The 16,451-nt window shown below is 41.3% G+C and overlaps 1 long non-coding RNA gene across 1 annotated transcript; it reads right to left on the reverse strand.

Annotated features, from left to right (window-relative positions):
• Positions 1-229: 229 nt before the first annotated feature.
• LOC310924102 lies at positions 230-16,190 on the reverse strand. The gene is made up of 4 exons (XR_014592748.1): positions 16,109-16,190; positions 14,399-14,473; positions 979-1,028; positions 230-334 (listed from the first exon to the last, which is right to left on the reverse strand). It is a non-coding gene; the product is annotated as an uncharacterized lncRNA (long non-coding RNA).
• Positions 16,191-16,451: the final 261 nt, after the last annotated feature.

Raw genomic sequence — 16,451 nt, forward strand, 5'->3', positions numbered from 1 at the left:
ACATGTTAGACTAATCTATCTGATAAGGCAAGAGTTCCTGCAGAGTTTTGAACTCAGGGGAGCCAAGAGAAGCTGTCTGAGAGAGAGGGAAGCCCTGGTCAGACAGCTGCTCCTGGTCTTGCTGCTGCTCTCTGTTCCGATGGAGCTGCTTCAAGCAGTATTGTTGACCTGGGAGTCACTGTTTCAAACAAGATGAAGTTACTCACTGCAGTACAAGACAGCCTGAAGTCAACGAGATCAGGAGTTACTGCCTCACAGGGAGCAGCATATTTGTGCAAGGCAGCTGTTTCTGGATTTGTCCAAGCTTCTGCAGCTGTTCAAGATGTATCTTTTTCTGTAAAAATTGTAAAATAGTTTATCCAATCACAATTAAAATTTAAGCAAGTCTCATCTCAAAAATGCAGGAATACAGGGTATAATCTGACCTCTCTCACACAAAGAGGTCCATGCCATGAATAATATTAATGCCATTAATAAGTAAAAAGAACAATGTATCAACAGTTTATCTAAGACCTTGCCTCAGATATTCCCATTTTTCTAAATAAGAAATATAGATCAGGACTTTCTTGTTATCATGTTTCTCCTCATCATTCACTTATGCATAATTAGTATTATGGTATAATTAGCATTTACTAATCACTATACCTGCACTAGTAATTGATATAGATGAAGTAACATATACTGAGTATGCTATGCTAATACTGCAAAAGGTTTTTGGTCTTCAGGACTTGCCACTGTGAACTACAGCTAGATAACTGAACCACAGATCTACAGATTTAAAATACCTCTTTATATCTACAAACACTTAAATGTAAAATGTGGCCAAGCTTCTAGCATACTGGTGATGCTGTTGTACACCACAATGACACAAAGACTCCAACTTCAGAAGGCTGAAAATGACTCCTTTATTCTTGGGATGTGTCTCCCTTTTTATACTGTTCTACATAGACCAGTTTGATTGGTGACAAGAAGACAAACCTCTTCAATCACATTGGTCAGACCAGAGGGACATCAAGAAGAAGCCTCTCCTAGGGAAAAAAATGTTAACAAATTTGCCATTACAAAAACATGTCCCTTGTTTACAGAAAATTCCCTGGGAAAGGAATTTCAGAAAACCGAAACATGTCAGGCACAAACCAGGGCTACATACTTTTCTAAATATCCAGCACTTCCAATTATTCCACCACATCTTCAGTTACAATTTAGAACCATTCTGAACAGACAGAACAAGACATGGAAGGTTCTGTTTGACTATCCTGATTTTCTTTAACCAGGTGACCAACCAAACGGATGAGGTAAAGGGTGCAGATGTCTGTCTGGGCTGTAGTAAAGCCCTTGACACCATCTCCTACAGCATTCTCCTGGAGAAACTGGATGCTCATGGCTTGGACAGGTGCACTCTTCTCTGGATGAAACATCTGGCTAGATGGCCAGGCCCAGAGAGTGGTGGTGAATGGAGATAAATCCAGTTGGCTGCTGGTCACAGGTGAGGCTCCCCAGAGCTCAATACTGGGGACAACACTGTTTGGTATTTTTTATCAACAACTTGATTGAGGGCATCAAGAGCATCTCCAGTCAATTGCAGATGACACTAAGTTGGGTGCAAGTGTTGATCTGCTGGAGGGTGGGAAGGCTCTGAAGAGGGATCCGGAAAGGCTGGATCAATGGGCTGAGGCCAATGGTCTAAAGTTCAACAAAGCCAAAGGCTGGGTTCTGCACTTGGATCCTATTACATGTGGTTGAAGGTTGGAGACAGAAATCATGACTCAAGTCCTCTTGATCATAAGACAAACAGCCTGTTTTATTGTTTGGAACTATCTCATATAGGGAGTTCAAAACTCCCAGATCTAGACACTGATTGGTCCAGGTCTTAGCCCCGCCCAACTCCTTGACCATTGATATATCTGCTCTCTGGACTGACTATGATTGGCTGAGGTCTCTGTATGAGTTTCATTATTCACCTAGGGACTTGTTTCTAGAGTGAGCCAGGTGAGCCAATTTGGTTAAGACCAGATCTATCTTGTCTAGCTAATAGACTAGCTACGACAGGATGCCCCTTGCACTGTGGGCAGAGTGGCTCAAAAGCTGCCAGGCAGGAAAAGTCCTGGGGACTTTGGTCAACAGCAGCTGAATATGAGCCACTGTCTGCCCAGGTGGCCAAGAAGGCCAATGGCACATGGTCTGTGTCAGCAATGGTGTGACAGAAGGACCAGGGCAGGGATTGCCTCCCTGGAATAGACACAGGTTGTTGCAGTGTGTGTTTTGGGTTTTCTAAAGTTCTGTATGTTTTTATTATTTGTTTATAATGGTTTGTCCTAACACCCCCATCCCCAAACCCCCTGGTGGTCTCTTCCTCATGAGACTTTGTTAATCACCTTGTAAGATCTGGAAGATTCTGGAGAAAAAGCCCTGGGATTTGGCAAGGTACTGGGGCAACACCTTTCTTCATTGTTTTGTTAAGTTTCCATGTTCTGGGTCACATTCCCCCACCCCTTCGGATGGTTCTGGGTTCTCCCCTCCTTGGGGACACCCCCTGGGTATTTAAGGGGAAAGCAGAAGCCCAGAGCTCGCTCTTGCACGTGGGCAGCTCTCTGAGTGGAATAAAGCCTGGTCAAACCCACGGAAGAGTCCACTCTTTCTTCCACACCGTCGACCACGCTCCAGCTGGAGGTTCAGACCCACCAAACCTTCATCATATGGTGGTCAGAGAGCAAGCTAGCTGGTAAAGCAGCTCAGAAATGACCATAACAGGTGAGGCCACACCTTGAATCCTGTGTCCAGCTCTGGGCCTCGCAAGACAGGGAGGACATTGAGGGGCTGAAGCATGTCCAGAGAAGGGCAATAGAGCTTGGAAAGGGTCTGCAGCACAAGCTTGGTGAGGAGCAGCTGAGGGGGCTCAGCTGGAGAAAAACAGGCTTAGCAGGGACCTTATCACTCTGTACAACTCCTGAAAGGAGGTTGCAGTCAGGTGAGGGTTGGGCTCTGCTCCCGAGGAACATGAGACGGTATAAAAGCAAATGGTCTCAAGTTGTACCGGAGGAGATTTAGATGGAGCATTAGGGAAAGTTTCTTCACTGAAACAGAGACTAATGAATGGAATTAGGTGCCAAGAGAAATGGTGGAATCACCATCCTTAGAAATTTTCAGAAATTGTCTAGATGTGGAACTTGGGGACATGCTTTACTGATGGAAATTACAGTGCTTTGGTTAATGGTTTGACTTGATCTTAAAGGTCCCTTTTCCAACCTTCTAAGGTCATTTAAGTCTTTGGTGTTCTGATGCATTTTGAACAGTTGTGAAATAGGCATCAGCAACATGTCTGATTTTTAAGATGATAAAACCAAATAAAACATCATTGGGTCTCTAAATATTAAAAGTAGTGTCAAGGTATCAAAGATTAAGTAAATCTGTTTGATTTTAGGACAAGTCTCAGCTGATTAGTCTTTTGAGACCCTACGTTAAAAATACTTAAATGTGAAAAACTTTAAAATAAATGAGTCTACAAGGGGAAAAAAATTGGTGCTACTTTTCATACCTGAAGATCCACTGTTTTTACACCTTCCAAATTAGACATGGTCGTTCACATTCATTAACTGGGAAAGAAACCAATAGTTTCTCCAGGTGTGAAAGCTTTTTCAGTTTACTGGGTAGAAACTCGGCATTAACTATTCTCTTGTTGTGTTTCCATCACTTACATTGGGGTATGCTGATTGAAGAAAAAAGGGTTATTGAAAGTTTTTTCAGGGTTTTCTATGAGCATGCTAATCAGAGCATTGCAGGAACTAAAATTCCTGATTTTGTTGAACATTATCTGACCTGTTCTCACCTCAAACCAGGATGTACACTTGTACAACATCAGATGAAGGGCAAACACTGCAAACAAAAGAGGACTGTGCTTTCAGACTGGAACTGTTTATAGAGATGTGTCTAAGTTTAAAAAGACAGCACAGTCAACCACCCTCTCTTTTAGTCGATAGAAAATTCTCTTGTAATTAATTATTCAGGTGAAATGTCTTTCAGATTAGACTGTAAAGTGAAATCCTTATTAAAAGATTAAGGGAAAAGTTACCTTGTTTTAGAGCAACACATAATTATAAAATTCAGCTTATCAAAATCACAGAAAAATGTTTGCTGAAAAGCTTAGTTTTTTCATAACATTTATATTAACATTTTGGTTTAGCTTCTTTTGAAAACCTATATATAAACTAATGCATCCAGAGTGACTAATGAAATGCAGAGTTCATCATACCTTTTTAAGCAATATAAAAAGCCCTGTCTTAAAAAAAATTACATAACAAATTACTTTTAAAAATAATAGAATCATGAATCCTTTCCAAATGTAATTTATGCTTCCCTTTAAAAAAGGAAGAACCTTAAATACAGAAACATATACTTTCCCCCCCACCCACCTATAGTTTCTAGGATTAAGAGAAAATAAAATTGGAGACAAAAAGGTTCAGTCAAACCTACAGGATCTACCATGTGAATTCCAGCATCTCCTGATGGATCATCAGTGGAGTCCTAGGCATATTTCACCTTGAACCCGCAGGAGCAGGTTCCACAGGCAACTTAGAGAGGTTCCACAACTAGAGGGGAATGAAGTCTGTGTTTTGCCATGTGTTTCACTGATATTTATTGACAGGACAAAGAAATTTGTTCAGCCCCCTGTAATTCTATGTCCCTTGCTCTAGGTCCAATTCAAGACCCAAGTGCTGTGTAACATTTTCTCCCTTCTCACCCAGAATAATTTTTTATCAATTCTCTATTCCCAGTCCTACAGCTGAAAATACTAAATCACTACCCCAAAGTATTGACTGAAAGAAGAATATATCTGAAAGCCAGCCCTAGATTCAACTACAAAACAGACACAAAATCTGCACAAATTCCTACTGCTGATTGTGGCTCATAAATAAGAATTGTAGTGATTTTGGTTTATTCAATATTCCTAGATGAACTGCACAATCATACCTGCATATTTCTATATTTTATAGGTGCGTATACACAGAACCACAGACGACGTCTCCTTCCCAGAGTCTTGGAGTAAATACCTTTCATTCCTTGTGTACTGTAGGCAACCAGCCTCAATGTGAGAACACATACAAAACCAGGTCTAAAGATATTAAACTCTTAGCTTGCTGGACATATATCCACACTTATAAAATACTCTCCATCAATTTTTTTAATTCATGTAGATTTCATGTAAAACAGAGAAAAATGAACTAATTATATTTATTAGCTGCCTTTATTCTATGAAATAATAAAAAATACTATTAAAAACATATTTTATAAAGTCTAATTCTGACCTAAACTATGGCAAATAATAGTCAAGAGAATTATCAATGAAATATGTTTATGCAACTGATAAAATAGGATAACAATAATAACATTTCCAAAGACCTCCTTCTCTGGCAACATTCTGATAGAAGTTCAGAGTTTTCTGAATATCAATACCATATAATCTATGAAAAAATTATGCTCATTGTTAGGTTTAAGGGCTACATGAAGTATTCTTGACTCATGGAACAGATGCTAATATAGGAGAAAGTTAATATTTTTTTTCCAAATTATCATTCGTCTCATGTATTTCAGTGAACACAAATGCTAAAAATTCTCTTTTTCAAAAGTTTTTTGCTTTTAATTTTTAAATTTCTCAATCATCCCAGCTACTAGTATAGAATTATTAATCTGTGGAAAGACCACTCTCACAATCATCAATTGTCAAAATGCTATTTTTTGAAGAGTAGTCAATAGAAATATTGATTTTAAGGAATAATTCAGATTTCACTAAGCTCTGTCATAAAGTATTTTTAAAAGTCTACCTTCAACTTTTCCTTCCATTATGAATGGCTCAAGGTTACTTTTAAAAATCTGGAAATTACTTTGAGTCTTTACAGAGTTTGAGCTACTTTTCAGAGAATGTGTATCAAGAACCCCGCTACCAAAATCACATTAGTTTTACATTGGCATAAGAGTTAAGAGAAATCAGGGTTAAGCTCCACAGCTGTTTTTTTGTTGATGGTGGTGGTTTTGTTTTGTTTTTGTTTGTTTGTTTGTTTAAGTTATTCTGGCATATTTTGGTGTTTTTGTGGGTTTTTTTTTTTTTTTTTTGGTTTTTTTTTTTTTTTTTTGATTGACAGCACAGAGAAAAAGGGAATAAGAAAGGAGAGATTTTTAAATGCAATTTGCATTAAATGGAGAAAAATGCTGACTGCTTTTCTTGAGAAGCGATGTGAATGTTCAATACTAGTTCTTAAGGGAGTTAAGGGAGGAGGGGTTAATCTTAGGAGAAGAGTTTGTTTTGTACAAAACCGCACTGTTACATGATTGCACTATTCTTCTATGCTATCACCTCTGAATTGCACTCTTTATAATTCCATGCCTTAAAAAATAAATAAAGCATACCCAAAGTCACAGCCTGCAATTATGCTCAGAAATAATAGTATCAACTCCTGATACCATTTTTTCTCTGTAAAATAAATTAATTCAAATAGTAAACTTGGAAATCTTGCCATCTTGTCATGACAAGATGGCAAGTCACAGGAAAATAGTTGTCACTGGATACTATATGGAGATTGGAAAACTTGTTGCAACATTGATTGGGTTACTTGCAACCAGTTTTGGGTTATATAGATTATTTATTTTCACTGTAATGAATCATAGTTTTAGTTGACTTTAAGGGTGATCTCCAGCTATGATGAACAGAAAGGCCAAAGGCAGGTCTAGAAGAGAATTTGTCTTTTATTTGTATCAGATTAATTTTACCAAACAATGTCCTGAGGTCACTGTTGCATTTCAAACTCTTTGCTAACCAAATTTAAAAGCCTTAAAAGTATGAGGTTTAACAGAAGGTCTATCTGCCTGACCGAAAGTGAGCAGCAAGGAGGAAAACTACCTTGTATTCCTGAGAGGACCTAGTGCGAGATTCCTTCCTGCTGCCCAGGAAGGACTGTGTAATGTGGCTCCTGGAAAAAACCTTGTGTGAGCACTGCTACCATCTAATATGCAAAAGAAGAAGGAAGAGGAAAAGCGGGAAGAAGAAGAATCAATAGCTTCCTTATTACTCTGGCATCCTTATGACTCTTTCTCACTAATCTGCATCCTCACATCACCTCAATTTACCAAGCTGACTCATCATACTTTCATTCCCTTCTGTTTAACAAGCGGATATTTTAACATTGGGTATTAACAACTTTCCCTTTTTTACTTCTTACTCCAGAACTCTTCCTGACTTTTTGCCTTCTTGGTTCATCTGTTTCCCCCAGAATTCATGAGGTCTTTTCTACATTTTTTTACCTGCTGTCTATGCCTCTACCCACTGTAGGCTGACTGCCTCCTCATCTGTAATCCATTTGCATCTGTATATTACTCCTGTTTTATAACAGGGCCATGCTTACAGCTTACTGTTCACATACAGCACGTTTATCACCTTATGCAAACCAACACCAGCCAGAGGAGTGTCTCCTTTTCCTCCCTGCTGAGAAATGAGCCTCCTATCTATCCATGTGAACATCTTTCCCATTATGCATCATCTACATCTTCTCTCTTTTGACTTGTCCAAATAAACTTTGCTCTCATCAAAAGGGGGAAAGGGGGAAGATATACCAGCCAGGATGCACAGAAACTGAGGGGAAAAAGCAAACTCAAACAGGAAGAATCATGCAAAATACATGGCCAGGGATGGCTACTGTGCCCTCAGTCTAACAGCATTCTCATTGCTCTGTCTTCTGTGCTAACAGAACAGTCCCTGTTGATTTGTATTACTATCCACCAAATGTAATGGCCTACTTAATCCCATTGGTAGTTGTCCTGGGTTGTAGTGTAGGATGTACACAAAGTATTTATTCTATCACCATCTTCATGAACTATTGAAACCAGGTAGAGCAGTGCTCTAGTGTTGGGCTGTCTTCTGCTAATGACCCATCAACGCCTTGCCCATGACTCACAGATAACTCCCTCCAGGAGTTATCTCTGTTTAATGGGCCATCAAAGACCCACTTCACAACTCATCATCCCATTGTGAGATGCTCCACCCAGGGGGAGGAGCCAAGCATTCTCACCTGGATATAATCTGAAATTTAGAACAGTACAAGCAGCCCTTACTTACTGGATTCCCAGAGGACCAGAGCTACCAGACCTTTCTACAGGATCACTACTTCAGGAAGACCACCTCATCTGAACTGTTTCCACCATCCTGCTCAGGTTGTATTCTGACTCTATCAGTGGTCCTTTGTGTTATTGCATTTATTTTATTTAATTTTTTACCTTTTTACCTTTCTTCTTATTAAATTGTATCTCTGACTTGGAGCTTCTCACTTGTGTTGCTTTCAAACCACAACATTTTTTTGGTGCCCAACATGGGGCCAGAGGCACTGAGAAAAGTCAGAACTACAGTTTTGTATTGAAGAAAACCTGTTTGCTATGATGCTCAGCATGCTTACATGTGTCTTATACCTATCTCTATATATTTTTCCACACATGAGGCACTATCTGCTGGTCTTAATGCTCTGGCATAGCCCAGGCTATGGTACTAAAATTGCCTTACTGGTCTATTATGTCCATTGCTTGATAAACTCCGAGGCAATGAACAGCATTCAGAATATATACCCAGTTTCGGATTCATGTCCTGGTCTAGGATGCTACATCTGGGGCCTCAACAATCTCACTCAGCCCCTGTGGGGAGGAGTAAAGAATGATTTTTTTCCAGCTTTTCAGGCATACCACAGCAGTTCTTGAAAATATTAAGTACCCTCTTGATACCAAGAACAGTATGATGTTAGTGTTAGTCCTACTTTGTCTTCTCTGCACGGCCCTTTGTTTTTTCTGCACCATGCTTAGAATCAAAACACTACATGGTGTGATGCAGCATGTTCTTAAGGAAGAAGAAGGAGGAAAGAAAAGCAAAGCAACAGCATCAGCGTCTACACAGACTGTCACAAGGAAGAAAAGAACCAAAGGCAAGGCAACAGTGTGCTCATCTATACAGAACCATCCCAAAGAAGAAAGAAGCCAGAAGTGAATCAACAGTGTCCACCTCTACACAGACTGTCACAGAGGAGAAGGGAACCAAAGGCAAGGCAACAGTGTCCTCATCTACGCAGACCATCAGGGAAGAGAAAGAAGCTAAAAGTGAAGTAACAGTGTCCACATCTACGTAGACTGTCACAGAGGACAAAGGAACCAAAAGTACCATCAGCATCTCCACACAAACCGTCACTGAACTGGAACCACCTAAATCAGTAGCAGTTGCCACCACTCAGAAAAAGAAGTCAAGTAGCAAATCAGTCCGCATAATGACTGACAAAAATGCAGCAGGACCTTTGCAGCCAGCAGAAGAGACAGAAAAAGAGATCATCACTCGCTCTCTATCTCTGGGTGAGCTGCGTGACCTGGAAAGGGAATTCACCTGCCAGACCAATGAGTCCATCCTGACCTGGCTGCTCCGCATCTGGGATGCTGCAGCCAATGACACCATTCTGGATGGAATTGAGGCCAGGCAACTGGGATCGCTGTCCCGGGATGTGGTCATTGACCAGGGGATTGGGAAAACCCAAGAACCTCTCAGCCTCTGGCAGCGACTGCTAACAAGTGTGAAAGACAGATACCTTTGTAAAGAAGACCTCCAAGTGCACCAAGGCAAATGGAGCACAATAGAACAAGGTATCCAATGTCTGAGGGAACTGGCTGTGCTGGAGATCATTTTTTTCAGAAAACGAGAGATTTCCTAAAAACCCAGATGATGTCCAGTGCACATCATGGATGTGGTTGAGATTTGCATGGCTTGGACCAGAGATGTACTCACATTACCTGGCAACACTACAATGGAGAGAAGGTGAGGACAAAGTGGGTGTCTTGGCTAATAAATTAAGAATTTACAAAGACACTGTCACTACCCCAGTTCATACTTATGTCTCATCTGTGGAAACAAGACTGGCTGAACAAGTCCAGAGCTTGATTGAAGAAGGCTATCAGAAATTGAAAGAACTTAAAGAAAAAATTTACCATATCTCACCAGAGCCAACGAGAGTCTTTGCCATTAGGAGCAGGCGTCCCCCAGCCAGGGAGAGAGGATACACACCACGGGGTAACCTCTGGTCTTTTCTTAGAGAGCATGGAGGAAACATGAAGAAGTGGGATGGAAAACCCACATCCTCCTTAGCAGTCCAGGTACGCGAACTGAAAAGAGGAACATCTACCACAAGAAGCCCATCTAGAATCAAAGTTGCCCCGGTCTCTCAGAACTCCAGACGGTACAGGAATGATAATATGACTGATCCTCTGGAAGGGACCTCAGAAACATACGTACAGAAGAACAATATATGCCATGACCAGGAATAGGGGCGCCCTGCCTCTAGCCAGGAAGAAAAAAGAGATAAACGGATCTACTAGACTGTGTGGATTTGATGGCCTGGCACATTTGACCCACAAGAATATACGGCGTTGGTTGACACTGGGGCCCAATGTACCATGATGCCATCAAGGTATGTAGGAACAGAATCCATCTCTATTTCTAGGGTGACAGGAGGGTCCCAGGAACTGACTGTATTAGAGGCTGAAGTGAGTTTAACTGGGAACGAGTGGCAAAAACATCCCATTGCAACTGGCCCAAAGGCCCCATGCATTCTCGCGTAGACTATCTCAGAAATGGATATTTCAAAGACCCAAAAGGATATCGTTGGGCTTTTGAGATAGCTGCAGTTGAAAAAGAAGACATCAGACAGTTGAATACTTTGCCTGGTCTCTCAGATGACCCCTCTGCTGTGGGACTGCTCAGAGTCAAAGAACAACAGGTACCAACTGCCACAACAACAGTGCACCATCACCAATACCGCACTGACAGAGACTCTGTGATTCCCATACATGAGATGATTTGTAAACTGGAGAGCCAAGGGCTGGTCAGTAAGACTCATTCACCTTTCAACAGCCCAATATGGCCTGTGCGTAAGTCCAGTGGAGAATGGAGACTGACGGTGGATTACTGTGCTCTGAATGAAGTCACACCACCACTGAGCGCTGCCGTACCAGGCATGTTAGAGCTTCAGTACGAGCTGGAGTCCAAGGCAGCAAAGTGGTATGCGACCATTGATATTGCCAATGCCTTCTTCTCCATTCCTTTGGCAGCACAGTGCAGGCCCCAGTTTGCTTTCACCTGGAGGGGCGTGCAGTACACCTGGAACCGACTGCCCCAGGGGTGGAAACAGCCCCGCCATCTGCCATGGGCTGATCCAGGCTGCACTGGAGAAAGGTGAGGCTCCGGACCATGTGCAGTACATCGATGACATCATTGTATGGGGAAACACCCCAGGGGAGGTCTTTGAGAAAAGAAAGAAGATTATCCAAATTCTGTTGAAAGCTGGTTTTGCCATTAAACGAAGTAAGGTTAAGGGACCAGCTCAAGAAATCCAGTTCCTGGGAGTCAAGTGGCAAGATGGACGTCGCCAAATCCCCACAGAGGTAATAAACAAGATCACTGCCATGCCCTCACCTACCAACAAGAAAGAAACACAAGCTTTCCTAGGTGCCATAGGCTTCTGGAGGATGCACATTCCTGAGTACAGTCAGATTGTGAGCCCTCTCTATCTGGTTACCCCCAAGAAGAACGATTTCCACTGGGGCCCTGAACAGCAACAAGCCTTTGTTCAGATCAAACAAGAGATTGCTCACGCAGTAGCCCTTGGCCCAGTCAGGACGGGACCAAATGTGAAGAATGTGCTTTACTCCGCAGCCGGGAGCCATGGTCTGTCCTGGAGCCTGTGGCAGAAGGTGCCTGGGGAGACTCGAGGCCAACCATTGGAATTCTGGAGCTGAAGTTACAGAGGCTCCGAAGCCAACTACACTCCCACAGAGAAAAAGATCTTGGCTGCCTATAAAAGAGTTCAAGCTGCCTCAAAAGTGATTAGCGCTAAAACACAGCTACTTCTGGCACCCCAATTACCAGTACTGGGGTGGATGTTTAAAGAAAAACTTTTCTCCACGCGTCACACCACTGACACCACATGAAGCAAATAGATTGCTCTCATCACACAGCACGCCCATATTGGAAACCCAAATCGCCCTGGGATTCTGGAAGTTGTAACAAACTGACCAGAAAGTGAGACTTTTAAATTATCGTCTGAAGAATAAAAAAAGCAAGTAACACGTGCTGAGGAAGCCCCACCATATAATGAGCTACCAAAGACTAAAAGACAATATGGTCTCTTCACCAATAGCTCCTGCCAAAGCGCTAACCAAAAATTAAAAGCTGCAGTTTAGAGCCCCACATGACAAGTTGCACAAGCTACCAAGAGACAAAGTGAGTCAAGTCAGGTTGCAGAGCTTAAAACTGTCCAGCTAGCTTTGAATATTGCTAAACAAAAATAATGGCCAAGGCTCTATCTCTACACTGACTCATGAATGGTAGCTAATGCTCTGGGAGGATGGCTGAATTGCTAGAAAAATACCAACTGGCAGTGCAGAGGAAAACCCATCTGGGCCGCTGACATTTAACAAAACATCACTGCCCGAGTAAAAAGACTAACCATGAAGGTTCCACACGTGAACGCGCATATCCCCAAGAGCCGAACTAACAAAGAGCATCTCAACAATGAGCAAGTAGACAAAGCTGCCAAAGTAAAAGTATCACAAGTAGATCTAAACTAGCAGTGCAAGGGAGAACTGTTCCTAGCTCATTGGGCCCATGATGCTTCTGGTCATCAAGGAAGAGATGCGACATACTGATGGGCCTGTGACCGAGGGGTGGTCCTTACTATGGACAGCATCTCCCAGGTCATCCACAACTGTGAGACCTGCACTGCAATCAAACAAGCCAAGCAAGTAAAGCCTCTGTAGTATAGTGGACAATAGCTGAAGCACAAGTATAGAGAAGCCTAGGAAATTGACTACGTCACCCTTCCCCAAACCCGCCAAAGAAAGCGCTATGTGCTGACCATAGTAAAAGCCACCACTGGATGGCTGAAAAGCTACCCTGTGCCTCGTGCCACTGCCCAAAACACCGTCCTGGGCCTGAAAAAACAAGTCCTGTGGAGACACAGCACCGCTGAGAGAATTGAGTCAGACAATGAGACCCATTTTAAAAACAGCTTTATAAACACCTAAGCCAGAAAACATGGTATTAAATGGATATATCACATTCCTTATCACGCACCAGCTGCAGGGAAAGTTGAACAGTGCAATAGACTACTAAAAACTGCCCTGAAGGCACTTGGAAGGGGGGACCTTCAAGAATTAAAAAAATAAACTTAGCCAAAGCTACTTGAATAGTCAACATCAGAAGGTCTATCAGTCGAGGTGGTCCTACCCAGTCTGAACCCTTGCACACAGCGAATAGAAATAAAGTCCCTACAGTACATATAAAAGGCATTTTAAAGAAGACTGTTTGCATTAATCCCACCTCAAAAAAAAAGCGGACTCATCCATAAAATTGTTTTTGCTCAAAAACCTGGTCATACTTAGTAGGTAATACAGAAAAATGGAGAAACCTGTTGTGTATCACAAGGAAACTTAATTTTAAGTGAGAACAGTGTGTAACATTTTATTCTCTATGTGTATGCATATCTTTGTAAAAATGTATTAAATTGGATATGATGTAGATAGTAATAGAATAAGGGGTGGATTATGTCCTGGGTTGTAGCTTAAGATATACACAAAGTATTTATTCTATCACCATCTTCATGAACTATTGAAACCAAATAGAGCAGTGCTCTAGTGTTGGGCTGTCTTCTGCTAATGACCCATCAATGCCTTGCCCATGACTCACAGATAACGCCCTCCAGGAGTTATCTCTGTTTAATGGGCCATCAAAGACCCACTTCACAACTCATCATCCCATTGTGAGATGCTCCACCCAGGGGGAGGAGCCAAGCATTCTCACCTGGATATAATCTGAAATTTAGAACAGTACAAGCAGCCCTTACTTACTGGATTCCCAGAGGACCAGAGCTACCAGACCTTTCTACAGGATCACTACTTCAGGAAGACCACCTCATCTGAACTGTTTCCACCACCCTGCTCAGGTTGTATTCTGACTCTATCAGTGGTCCTTTGTGTTATTTTATTTATTTTATTTAATTTTTTACCTTTTTACCTTTCTTCTTATTAAATTGTATCTCTGACTTAAAGCCTCTCACTCGTTTTGCTTTCAAACTACAACAGTAGTGAAGTAATTCCATGTATTTATCTTCATCCTTTTTTGCTTTCCCTGCCCATTTTGTTTTTCCCAATGAGGACATGTCATGGTTTCACCCCAGCCAGCACCTAAGCCCCACACAGCCACTCACTCACTCCCCCACAGGTGCGATCAGGGTGAGAACTGGAAGGGTAGAAGCTGGAAAACATGTGGGTTGAAATAAACACCATTGAATGGGGAAAGCAAAAGCATCCCATACAAGCAAATCCAAATTACCTCACTGCTTCCCAAGGGCAGACAGGTGTTCAGCATCCCCAGGAGATCAGGGCCCTATCATCTAGAATTGGTTACCTGGGAAGACAAATGTCATCACTTGCAACATTCCCCATTTTCCATTTTCTTCCCCCAGATTTCCATATTGAGCATGATGTCACATGGTCTGGAATGTCCCTTTGGTTCAGTTTGGTCACCTGTCCCAGTTGCGTCTCCTCCCAAACTCCCAGGCAGCAGTACGGAAAGCAGAAAAGGCCTTGGCTATGTTAAATCCCTGGTCAGCAATAACAAAAAACATCTCTGTATTATCACCCCTGTGTTCACCCTGTTTGTTCAGCCCCATACCAGCCACTGAGAGGAAAATTAACTCTGCCCCAGCCAAAATCAGCACAGGAGGGTGACCAGCAGTGCCATCAGCCTCAAAGATACAGGTGCAGCAAAGACCTTAAGTGAGGCATTTTACTGTTTATATTCAGTGCTCCATTATTTCCTGCCTACCTTCCCTATTTATTTGATTTAGGGTTTTTTTTTTTTTTTTTTTTTCCTTACTGGTAGCTGAATATTGAGTTCATGTTTTCCTAGAATTTATCACCTCTGACTGAGATAATTTTCCTGACTGGTAGTGGCTAATTTGGAGCCTATCAAAGCAAACAGGGCACTATTGTCCACAAGCATTAATTTGTGTTCACTGACACTAAATTTCATCTCCATCCTGTGTCTCATCCATTCAGCATCTAGCTGCATCTCCTCACAGCTGGATTTGTGTTCTGCCCTGAAATAGCCATAAACCATGTAGAAACTGTTGCTCTTTCTGGGGGGATTTCATATGTTTATAAATGTATGAAAAGGCATAAAATATTCTTCCCAAGTGTGACCCAAAAATAAACACTTGATGTTTCATTAGATTTCAACTTCAAATAGTCCTTTGGCAAATTAAATGTGATGCTTTCTAAGCTTATGCGTGGGTCTTTATTTTTTCTGCCAATATATGTAAATAATCTATTGAGGGTTGTAGCTAATAGTATATAACTTTAAACTTCTTTGTCTTGAGAAATAATTCACTTATGAAAACTATGACATGATGTTAGTAAAAACTATAATCTTGCTGATTATTAACTAATTCATTCATCGGTCATTGGAGCTACAGACTGAGTTTCATTTGACTCAGAGACAACAGTTACAGTGTGTTTTTGTGAATTCATGACACATTTCCCTTTTTGCTTGCTAGCTTGCAACACAGAAACTTCCCCAGTGTTTCTGTATTAATGGGCAAATTAGAAGTAAGAAAGGAATTAAAGAATTATTCCTGAGTAACTTGGAATGGATGCTCAAACAGGAAAGGGATTAAGGGGCTTCCAGATAATCTAACCTAGAATTATATATTTGTTTCATTGCCATTTAACATTCCCTAGTACAAAGAATGCAATCCACAGAGAGCTGTACTATATTTCCACCTTCATTGGGTATTAGGCTCTGAGTGCTTTTCTCATTAGAATAAATAATGAATGCCTGCATATTATATATTTAGATTTGAAAAGTCTAGAAGGACAATGTATATACACTAATATAATTTTGGCTTTTTAGTATCAGATCTTCTGATGATGCTTATTCAGTATGTAGTACAGAAGACAGCAATTAAATATATGGACCACAATACAAGTTATTTAAATTTGCTCTTGAAGCTTTTATTGTTACTATATAAAATACAAATACCTCTGTATCAGTTGCCTAAACACTTTTCCGAGCCATTCCAGCTGCTAAGTTGATCTTCATGGCGGAATCCAATGTATGAGTTCTGCAACACAGACTTTTCAGGTTGTTGCTGGTTTCTGAGCATAAATTACCTCCCCCACCTCCCTATCTAAACAATCTTTAGTTCCATTTTTAGCTAAGAAAGGCATGAAAACACATTATATCTTGTAGAAAGAGATTAGTTTCTAGAGCATGAGGAATTGCATTAAAAGTCTAGAGATGTGTGAAGAATGATGCTGGAAGTAACAGGCAAACTTTCCAATAGTTAGCAATTCTTTTCGAGAGAAATGAGTGTGGGCATTTT

Source organism: Zosterops lateralis (assembly GCF_965231275.1).
Source record: "Zosterops lateralis genome assembly, chromosome: 2".
Classification (NCBI taxonomy): Eukaryota; Metazoa; Chordata; class Aves; order Passeriformes; family Zosteropidae; genus Zosterops; species Zosterops lateralis.